The sequence below is a fragment of the Pantherophis guttatus genome, chromosome 6 (genome assembly GCF_059756535.1).
Source record: "Pantherophis guttatus breed Tessera chromosome 6, ASM5975653v1, whole genome shotgun sequence".
NCBI lineage: Eukaryota > Metazoa > Chordata > Lepidosauria > Squamata > Colubridae > Pantherophis > Pantherophis guttatus.
The window spans coordinates 103,562,987-103,573,961 of NC_142068.1; positions in this window are offsets into that span (position 1 = coordinate 103,562,987).

Below are 10,975 nucleotides of genomic sequence, written 5' to 3' on the forward strand. Positions count from 1 at the left end.
CCTCCAAGACCGAGTGGCTGTGGCTTCCGGCGTCCCGGTATAGTCAGCTGGTATCATCACTGACAATTGGGGATGAGATCTTGCTCCCCAGACAGAGGACCCGCAACTTGGGTGTCCTCCTGGATTCATGGCTATCTTTAGAAGATCATTTGACGGCCGTGGCCAGGGGTGCCTTTTATCAGGTTCACCTGATCTGCCAGTTGCGTCCCTTTCTGGATTGGGATGCCTTGCGCACGGTCACTCATGTCCTAGTCACCTCCCGTATGGACTACTGTAATGCTCTCTACATGGGGCTCCCCTTGAAATGCACCCGGAGGCTCCAACTGGTCCAGAATGCGGCCGTGCGGGTGGTTATGGGCGCAGCTCGTTGCGCCCATGTAACACCTCTCCTACGCGAGCTGCACTGGCTCCCGGTGGTCTTCCGGGTGTGATTCAAGGTGTTGGTCATCACTTTTAAAGCGCTCCATGGCTTAGGACCTGGGTACCTACTGTTGGAAGAAACATCCTTCTGGGTTCTGCTCCAAGTGGGGAAAACAGACACTGGAAACATGGAGACTGCTTGGAAAGATGGTTTAATGGTGGACAGGATCACATGGCTTGAGTTCCTGAACAGAAAAGGGCAGATACAGTAAATCCTCGGGTTTTTATGCTCTCTCTGGCTCTGCATTTCTTGGGGCCCCGAAAGAGTATCCTGATTGGTTGTCAGACTCCCAGGGGGTGGGGGTCTTGCTGGCTGATGCAATCTTCCCAGGTGCCATGTGGTGAGCCTCGTCTAGATGGGTCCCATTGTGTTAGTTTCTGTTGCTATTGTGTTGCAAATGTCCTTTGACAAAGGATTGGGTTTCTGCCTCTGTCCCATTAACAAAGGGTGGGGGGCAGGAAGGTGGGAGCTGCTTCTCCCAGGGAACATGCTTCTCCCAGGGAAATATAATATTCTGCCTTTTTCATATTTCCTAAAATATTTCACTCTTCCAGGAGAGGGGTGGGTGCTAACTTCCTACAATCCCTACTCTTTTTTTTTTTCAAAACGTGAGTTTTGAAACAAGTTCTTGGCAAAAGATTAAAATTGATCACATCAGGGAGCCTTAATGGGTGCTTTTAATTTTCTAATGCAAAGGGGAGGCATTGATAGAGGCAACAGAAAAGGATTCCTTCAGTGGCTTCCAAAAGCTTTCAACCATGAAGGTCTAGCAGCCAGGAAAAAATTTCTGGTAAGAATTTTACAGTATCCAATTTTCCATGCCAATTAATTTCAGACTTCAGATATTACTTTCTGTGAGCTTCCAGTCAGGTTTCAGGCAAACACATGTCCCAAAATTTTTCACAGCCATGATTTTCCTTTAAATTGCAGGCTGCCCATTTCCAAGGGTTGGTTACTGAACCTGCCCTAGCTCTTTATTGCATCCAGGATTTGCGAGTCCAAATTGAGGTTAGCCAGTGTACAATATCCATTCCTTTTTTTTTTTTTTTTTTTTGGTGTTACACATAATGAGCCCTGGGATTTCTACTCATGAGACCACCAGTGCAATATATCTTCCTTTACTGGGCAACTGGGCAGCATCATTTGTGAGTCACAGTCAGGGCTTGGGTTTTGGAGATCACTTTTCTGCTATCTCTTCAAGTGAGGGAATTGCCTGAGGGGGGATTGCCCCCTCCCCCATCGAATTAGCAGGTATGACTACTTGGGCTTTTAGTGCTACAGAGCAAAAATCAATCTAGGAGAAGCTTTGTGTGGAGGTAAGTGAAGGAAATAGTTTCAGTCTAATTCTGAATGGTGTGTCTCTGTGTGTGCATGTGCATGCAGCTACTTTTACAATATAGGCAATACAAACATTTTGGACATATTTCTCCTCTCCACCAGACAGAAATCTAGAGTGTACATAACTTGCTGTGGCAATCACTCTCAAATACAATTCTTACAATAAACTGATTGCAATATAAATGAGACAAGAAAGAAAACCTTACAATGAATTTCCACCTTCCCCCCATAGTCTTTCCAGCTGTCTTCTGGGAATTGAAAAGAGTCTTTTGGTCTTTACTTGTACATCTCAGGGTCTTTTCTTTCATGTCTGCTGGGTAGCATGCTTGGTGGTAAGGCTGGTCAGTCAGGCTTGGAAAGGTCTGCTCCACTCTGGTTGCTGTGCTGACTTTCAGTGGAGACTGGATTCAAACCCAATTTCTGGTTCAAACCGATGGAAGGTCTCCTTTGGAGGCAGCATCTGGATCCATGTGCTCTGCTTCCACAGGTTGCAGAGTCCTTTGTGCAGGGCTGAAAGACATTAGAACAGGGTCCCCTCCCCACTTTTGTGGGTAATCTTCCCAGGAAAGGCAATGTAACAGGATTACAGATTGGGGGGGGGTGTAGATAGCTTGCAGGCAGAGTTTGAAAAGAAACAACACAACAGTATTGCAGTTACTAAACAGATAATGCAGTTTCAACAAAATGGAGACACAACAGATAAGAAAAAACTGGATTCACATGCTTCAGGAAAGAGATAAACAGGTAAAACCCATTTAAACACATACAGTAAATGCAAGACTGATTTTTTTTTCTTGTAAACAAACTTAAAACGTTTCCTCATAAACTTGAGTTGTTACTTTAAGATACAGAGAGAGGAGGAGAAAAAAACAGAAATGAAATGAAATGCTCTCTTTAATCTGTGTTTGTTGGCCGGACAAACACAGGGCAAAGGCTCTTTCTTTCTTTTTTCTCTCTCTCCCATTTTTCATTGTTTCAACCTTTTTTTTTTTTTCTCTTTTCTAACAATTTAATATTCTTGTCTCTAGAGATCAGATACATTTTACAGTTACAATTACCTCGAGGGCGCACAAAGACTTAGACACACACACATAAAACAAGGAAGACAAAGAGAAGACAACAGAACTCTGAGATTTCACACACACTGATCATTCCCACATAAATCTCAGTTAAATTAGGGAAGGCACAAATCTTAAACATACCACGTGGTTGCATAGAAGACAGAGAGACAAACAAACAAACAAAACAAACAAACAAAACAAACAAAATTCCCAACATTCCTATTTATATATTTCCCTTTTCTTTTAAGTACCTTTATTTAGCCAAATTTGTCTCCCGGTGTTATCTCTTAGCAAAGCCCATTTTTGACACAATTTTCCTAATTTCCTTTTATCCATGCCCCTCAATATGGGCACCCGCCTGGCGTCCCAGGCCGCGAGCACTTCATCTACTGGGGTCCCCGCCACCCGTGAACTATCGCTACCCATGACCCTTTCCTTTTCTCCGGAAGGATCATTTCGACTTAGCCGGGTGGCACGCCGTCAGTTTTCAGAGAAAAAGCTCTGGGAAGGACTTCGATTCCCTTACGAAGTATGGGCCCCTTCCTCTTAGGGAATCGCCGTAGTTTTTCAGATCCAAAAAGGGGATCCGGGAGGACCTGCTGACCCCAGCAGGTGGTACTGGCACCTCCTCTCACACACACACGCTCGCCCCGTGTCTGGGCTGGACAAAACCGGGTTTCCCTTTCACAATTTTATTACCCCCCCCTTTTTCACACGCTTGGCTTTCGCTTGGCTTCCATTCCTTTTAAACACAAAGTTCCACATTTGGCAACCCCCCCTTGCTTTCTCTATCCTACCGGTCATGGCTCGGTGGAGCTAGCAGTAGGCAGAGGTGCGGCTAGAGGTCACGCAAAGAGGTGAAATCAGACTGTTTTCCAGGTGGAATCCCACACACACACTTCCTCCTTCCCTAACAGAAGGTCCTGTGCTCTGGCAAAACCCCCATGCTCTCCAGACTGTTAGTCTTTCTGCGGCTAGGAAATGCACAGAGGAAGCAAGATCCAACTGTGATTGGGAGAAGGGCCTTCACTCACACACATGCAGGCATACACAAATTTCCCATGCTTTTCCATACTTTAAGATCAAAATTTAGAGGTACTCACCTTCTTTCCAAGCAGCCTTTGAGCTCAAACTCAAAACCCCTTTAAAACCTAGTTCCAAATGGCCAAGGTCCATGAAAACATACCCACAGACTCAATGGGTCTGCTGCTAGCAAGGGAGGCTTACCTGGGCCTGGTCCATTGGTTAGGTTAGCTTGGAGTCCCATCTGGGTTGCCAATTGTTGGAAGAAACATCCTTCTGGGTTCTGCTCCAAGTGGGGAAACAGACACTGGAAACATGGAGACTGCTTGGAAAGATGGTTTAATGGTGGACAGGATCACATGGCTTGAGTTCCTGAACAGAAAAGGGCAGATACAGTAAATCCTCGGGTTTTTATGCTCTCTCTGGCTCTGCATTTCTTGGGGCCCCGAAAGAGTATCCTGATTGGTTGTCAGACTCCCAGGGGGTGGGGGTCTTGCTGGCTGATGCAATCTTCCCAGGTGCCATGTGGTGAGCCTCGTCTAGATGGGTCCCATTGTGTTAGTTTCTGTTGCTATTGTGTTGCAAATGTCCTTTGACAAAGGATTGGGTTTCTGCCTCTGTCCCATTAACAAAGGGTGGGGGGCAGGAAGGTGGGAGCTGCTTCTCCCAGGGAACATGCTTCTCCCAGGGAAATATAATATTCTGCCTTTTTCATATTTCCTAAAATATTTCACTCTTCCAGGAGAGGGGTGGGTGCTAACTTCCTACACTACGAGACCGTCTTTTGCCACCAATAGCCTCCCACCAACCAGTTCGTTCTCACAGGGAGGGACTACTCAGGGTACCGTCAGTCAAATTATGCCGACTGGCGACTCCCAGGGGGAGGGCCTTCTCTGTGGGGGCTCCAACCCTTTGGAATGAACTGCCCCCGGAGATACGGAATATCCCTGATCTCCGTGCTTTCCGCCGTGCCCTCAAGACCCTGATGTTCCAACAAGCGGGGCTAAACATACGAACATGTGAATGATTTTTTAAATGTTATCTAATTTTATGTTCTATTTAATTGGGCCAAACTATGTTATAATAATAATTTTAATTAGCAATTTTATGATGTTTGTGTATCTATATTTTTCTTGATTGTACACCGCCTTGAGTCCTACGGGAGAAAGGCGGTATAGAAATATAATAAATAAATAAATAAATAAACGGAACGGAACGGAACGGAAAAACAGAACAGAACAGAATAGAATTCTTTATTGGCCAAGGAATTTGTCTTTAGTGCATATGCTCTCAATGTACATAAAAATAAAATACATTGATCAAGAATCATAAGATACTACACTTAGTGATAGGCATAGTGTAGGAAGTTAGCACCCACCCCTCTCCTGGAAGAGTGAAATATTTTAGGAAATATGAAAAAGGCAGAATATTATATTTCCCTGGATGAGAAATATGAGAAGCATATTTTACAGACAAAGCAGCTCCCATCTTCCTGCCCTCCACCCTTTGTCAATGGGCCATTAAGGCCTGGGCCAGTCTCCTCTACATAACAAAGATCTGCCTCCTTCAGGCAGAGCCATAGTAGGAATTGCCCAAGATCCAACAAGGATTAGCCCTCTACACAATAGCAGCAGAAACTCACCACATGTGACCTGGGAAGCACATGTGACCATCAGCCAGCAAGGCCCCCACCCCCTGGGAGTCTGACAACCAATCAGGATACTCTTTCGGGGCCCCAAGAAATGCAGAGCCAGAGAGAGCATAAAAACCGGAGGATTTACTGTATCTGCCCCTTTTCTGTTCAGGAACTCAAGCCATGTGATCCTGTCCACCATTAAACCATCTTTCCAAGCAGTCTCCATGTTTCCAGTGTCTGTTTCCCCACTAAAAGCCTCTGACAATCAGGCAACTCAGTTTGGATTGTCAGAGCCTTTTGAAAGCATTTTTTACAACCTCTTCACCAAAGAGGTTGTAGAAAAAATGGTTTTAAAAGTAAAAAAAAAAAAAATTGGCCACGCCCACCCAGTCACATTGCCCTCCCCCCCACACCAAGCCACTTCCCCAGAACCGGTAGTAAAGAATTTTAGATTTCACCCCTGGTTTGGATATAAAAGAAAGGCAAAATAATGCTTGTTTTCCTGCTACCCAAGCCTTGTAGCAAAGGATCACAAATACGTGCTTGGTGTGTGTTGCAGTTTTGCAATTCATTCCAGGTACAGTTTCATCTGGCCTGCATCCCCCTAATCAATGATCCATCCTGATTTGCAGAAATATCTAAATAAGTAATTTAGGGGAAATATGCAAACCCACAAATATGCAATGAGCGAGATTATGGAAGCAGTTACAAGGGAAAATGGAACGGATTATGAAGGAGGACAGTTAAAGCAGCACACGAAGGCTTCAAATTCTCCCTGGAAGAATTGGAAAATGGAAGTGAACCCATTTTTTTCCCAATTAAAATCTTTTAACCCAAAGTGTAGCGAAATTGTGTGACACGTGATCTCCCAGCCATGTAATAGAGCTTTGAACTTTCTGAACTTTGGCAATTTTAAGATGCGTGGACTTCAAATCGCAGAGTTCCCTAGCCTAGGAGAAAGACTTGACATCATGAAAATCCAAGTAGGATCGGACTAGGTTGACATTTGGATAGGACCCCACCAGGAAATCCCAGGGCTCTAGGCTATATGTGGAAGGGGAATAAAATAAAATAAATCCCTAAATAATCCAACTACTATTAAACCACCAAATTTAACTTTTCCCTAATTGAAGTCTCAGAAAAGACCATTTGATACTAAGTCTCAGATAAGCCTCTACTCTTGATCCACAAACAGCTTATAATAGGAAGTGAAAAGCGCTTCTTTTTACATATTTGATGATTCTTTACATGGGTTAGCATGTTGTGTGAATGGGAGAGCTGTAATTCAGCCTCATTCTATGGTCTTAATTTCATGTATTTAATTTGGGAGCCCCCAGAACAAGCCTTGGTTAACGCCACAATTATGTTACACTGCAAGCATCGTTTGTTCTTAATTTATGTACGCTGCCTGTGGGAATTTTGCTTTTGCAGATTAAAACAAGTCCCTGCAGTATTAAATAATATTTAATAATATTTCAGGGGCTGTGCAGCAGGTGGACACTAGGTGGCAAGAAAGAGCTGCCCATAGCCCCTTTCAACTGAGAGTCATTAAATCCATGTTTTTTACAGCAACAGATGGATTACCTTGCTAAACAATCAGCCTCCAAACTGATCTGATATTCATCCCAGGCAGTTTTTGCTCTTCTTCTTTCTTGTCTCTGATCAAAGCAAAAGCATCCTTGCTTTTCTTCTTTTTCATCCATCCATGCCAATTTATTCCCCCCACTGTTACTTAAGATGACGCAGGTGCTATGATCCACCGAGAATCCGATCAGCAGGAAGATAACATCTGGCTGGGTCAGATAGTCAATGGGATTAGTGCATCGGAGAACACCGAAATGGGGGTTTAGGACTCTGCAGTCTCCTTGGGAGTTGATCCTTGGGGTGATTTTGGAAAATCAGCCGTTTTCCTCTTCAGCGTTGATGAGCAATCTACAGGAAGTCCTCGACTTACGACCACAATTGAGCCCAACATTTCTGTTGCTAAGTGAGACTTGTATTAAGTGAGTTTTGCCCCATTTTACGACATTTCCTGCTACAGTTGTTAAGTGAATCATTGCGACTGTTCAGTGAGTGACACAGTTGTTAAGTGAAACTGACTTTGCTTGTCAGAAGGTCGCAAAAGGGTATTGCAAGAAATATCCATCTGGTTCAGTTCCAAATGGGGAGAAAGGCACTGGAAACATGGAGGCTGATTGAAAAGATGGTTTATTGATGAATAGGACCACATGGGTTTGAGGTCCTGGGCAGCTGACCACATGGAATGGAGAGTGAGGGTTATTTATCCCTCTCTTGGGCCTTTTTTTTTTTTTTAATTTGATTTATATGCCGCCCTTCTCCGGAGACTCAGGGCGGCTTACAATGCATTAAGCAATAGCCTTCATACTTTTGTATATTTTTACGAAGTCAGCTTATTGCCCACACAAACTGGGTCCTTATTTTACCTACCTTAGAAAGAATGGAAGGCTGAGTCAACCTTGAGCCTGGCAAGATTCGAACTTACTAATTGCAGACAGCTGGAGTTAAATTACAATGCATTAGTCTGCTGAGCTATCCAGGCCTTGCCCTTGAGCTTCCTGTTCCTGTGCAAGAAATGTATTCTATTGTTATTGTAGGGGTCACTGCTAACTTTGTAGGCTGTCTGAGTCTCAGGCTTGGTTGAAGCTTGCTGGGTGATGCAATGAAGGGCCTTGTTGTGCCATGTGGTGAGCTCTGCTGCTAGATGGTAGAGGGCTAATCCTATTATGTCCTGAGGGGTCATGTCTTAACCCCATCACCCTGGAGCTGAAGGTCTTTTGTCTTGTAGATAAGCTGGCTCAGTCCTGCTGGGGCTATTAAGAAAGGCAGGGGCTGCTTTCCAAGAACATGTTTCTCCTTTAGGGAAATATAATATTTTGCCTTTTTTAATATTTCCCAAAATATTTCATTCTTCTAGGAGAAGGGTGGGTGCTAACTTTCTACAAGGGGATCACGTGACCCCGCGAGACTGCAACCATCGTAAATCTGGGCCAGTTGCCAAGTATCTGAATGATCACATGATCATGGGGATGCTGCAATGGTCATAAGTGTGAAAAACGGTCATAAGTCCGTTAAATTTTGTATCTGCATGTGATACAACAGCTCTGGCTGTTCACCGCCCTGAGTCCACTAGGAGAAGGGCGGTATACAAATTGAAATAAATAAATAAATAAATAATAAATAAGTCACTCTTCAGTGCCATTGTGATTTCAAACGGTCACTAAATGAACTGTTGTAAATTGAGGATTACCTGTATAGATATCCAAACCAGGCTGATTTTAAGGCCAAGCACAGCCCTCGGCTCTTCCATTGGCGAACTGATAAGACACGAACGCTCAGACTTTTAAACTTTAACCCAGTGTTTCTCAACCTTGGTAGCTTGAAGTCCACCCATCTTCAAGCTACCAAGGTTGAGAAACACTGTGACTCCTCTCCTCTGCCAAATATCTCTGGAGATTCTCCGTCATCCAGGTCACAGTTGTCCCAAAGGTTCTTTTTTCAAAAGACAACCGGACTTTCTTGGTGTTTTCTTTGAAAACAAACCGAAGAAGCTTTTCGGAGGAGAAGTGAAATGTGTTCAAAGAAAACACCCAGAAAGTCAGTTTGTCTTTTGGGAAAGAAGCACCTTTGGGTCTCCATGCCAAAGAAAACCTATTTTTTTCATCAATACAGATTGAAGTGGAACAGGGCAGATAAGGACAATTACAAGAAAAGGAAATGGGCTAAAAGCAAGCGAGGCAGTTAAAGACGAAGGGCTTGAAATTTGGGGGAATAATTGTGGGGTCCCACCTCTTTCCTTCAGCCCCTAAGCGCCTCTTTCGTTTGCTTAATGGCCAATCCAGAGTTGGGGCAAACCATCAATGCAGCCTTTTGGCCAAACCTTTTGTTCCCACCCCCAGTTGGACTTTACTCCAAAAGGTCACAGTTGCCTGATAATGTGCAGTGGCTTTGTTCCCACCACAGAATCTGACCAGCCATCCCTGCTCTGGGTCAGTTAAGTCCCCTTCATGTTGCTGCAGCACACAATGCAGTTGTGTGTTACCTGTTTCTTCAGCAGCAGCAATGGAAGCTGAGAGGGTGTCATTTATTTCCTTCCTTCCTTCCTTCCTTCCTTCCTTCCTTCCTTCCTTCCTTCCTTCCTCTCTTCCTCCCTCCCTTCTTCTCATCCCTTCCTTCCTCTTCTCTTTTTTCCTCACACCTCTCCCTCCTTTCTTGTCTTCCTTCTTTCCTTCCTCCCTCCCTCCCTCCCTCCCTCCCTTCCTTCCTTCCTGCCTCTCCTTCCTTCCTTCCTTCCTTCCTTCCTTCCTTCCTCCCTTCCTTCCTTCCTTCCTTCCTTCCTTTCCTTCCTTCCTCCCTCCTTGATTCATTCATTCATTCATTCATTCCAAGTCAAAAGGACTTGGAAAGATGGAGCTTTGAATGAGGAGGGCTATGTTGACCCCAAATCAAAAAGAGTTAGGAAGCCTCTTTTCAGGCTAGCCCATTCTACTAAAAAAAAAAAAAAAAAAAAGCATGAACTGCAGCTCTGACAAGAGGCTGCCAGACCCGCCTTGAGACATGGGGTAGAACCTCCCTCAAAGAGCTGGTTAAGGAAGAGATCCCCAGTCTCTCAGTTATCTCTACTTTAGGAGCCGCCATCTGGTGTAGAAATGTTTTCTTCTCCACATCCATTTAAAAGCCAGTTGATAACTACTCAGCCCCATTCTGTTCATATGGAGAGTCAGAATTGTGTCTGGGTCAGCCGTGCACGTTAAGGGAGCGGGTGACTTACCCCCATGGTCTCATTCTCTCCTGCCACACATAGAAGTCCCACCCCTCGTCCTGTTGGAGAAAGTGAAATGATTGCTTGGGTTCAACAATGCAGACCTGGCTCTTTTCCAACCACAAGACTCCAGAGGAGTCATCTCCGGCTCAGCGTTTCTCAACCTTGGCAGTTGGAAGATGTATGGACTTCAACTCCCAGAATTCCCCAGCCAGCATTTCCGGGAGTTGAAGTCCATACATCTCCAATTCTGGGAGTTGAAGTTCACACACCTTCAAGTGGCCAAGCTTGAGAAGTGCTGTTCTAGCCCTTGTATAGACCTCTTACCCAATGCCTGCAGGGCAAGATCTCCCTCTTGGACTACAGAGGCATCTGCCTCACATCCCAATGATCGTAGCCATCATCGTGTCATCATGCCCATGATGCCAGGCGCCCAATGACATCATGGTGCACGTGACACTACCTGTCCCTCCTACAGACACCCAAAGGGGAACATCCCTTGAAGATAACCCCGTTGCAACAGGACAGGACTCATAATGGAAGAAGGAGGCATCTGTTTCACTGACTTGATCTTAATCTGCAAGAGATTGAATGCACCGTCTGTTTGTCCTTCCTCAACAATTGCAGCCTGCTTTGTAGATGTCAATTCAACAGGATAATTACATTTTATGCCAGGAAGCAGAAGCAGCTATATCACAGAACAGGGGGAGGTTAAC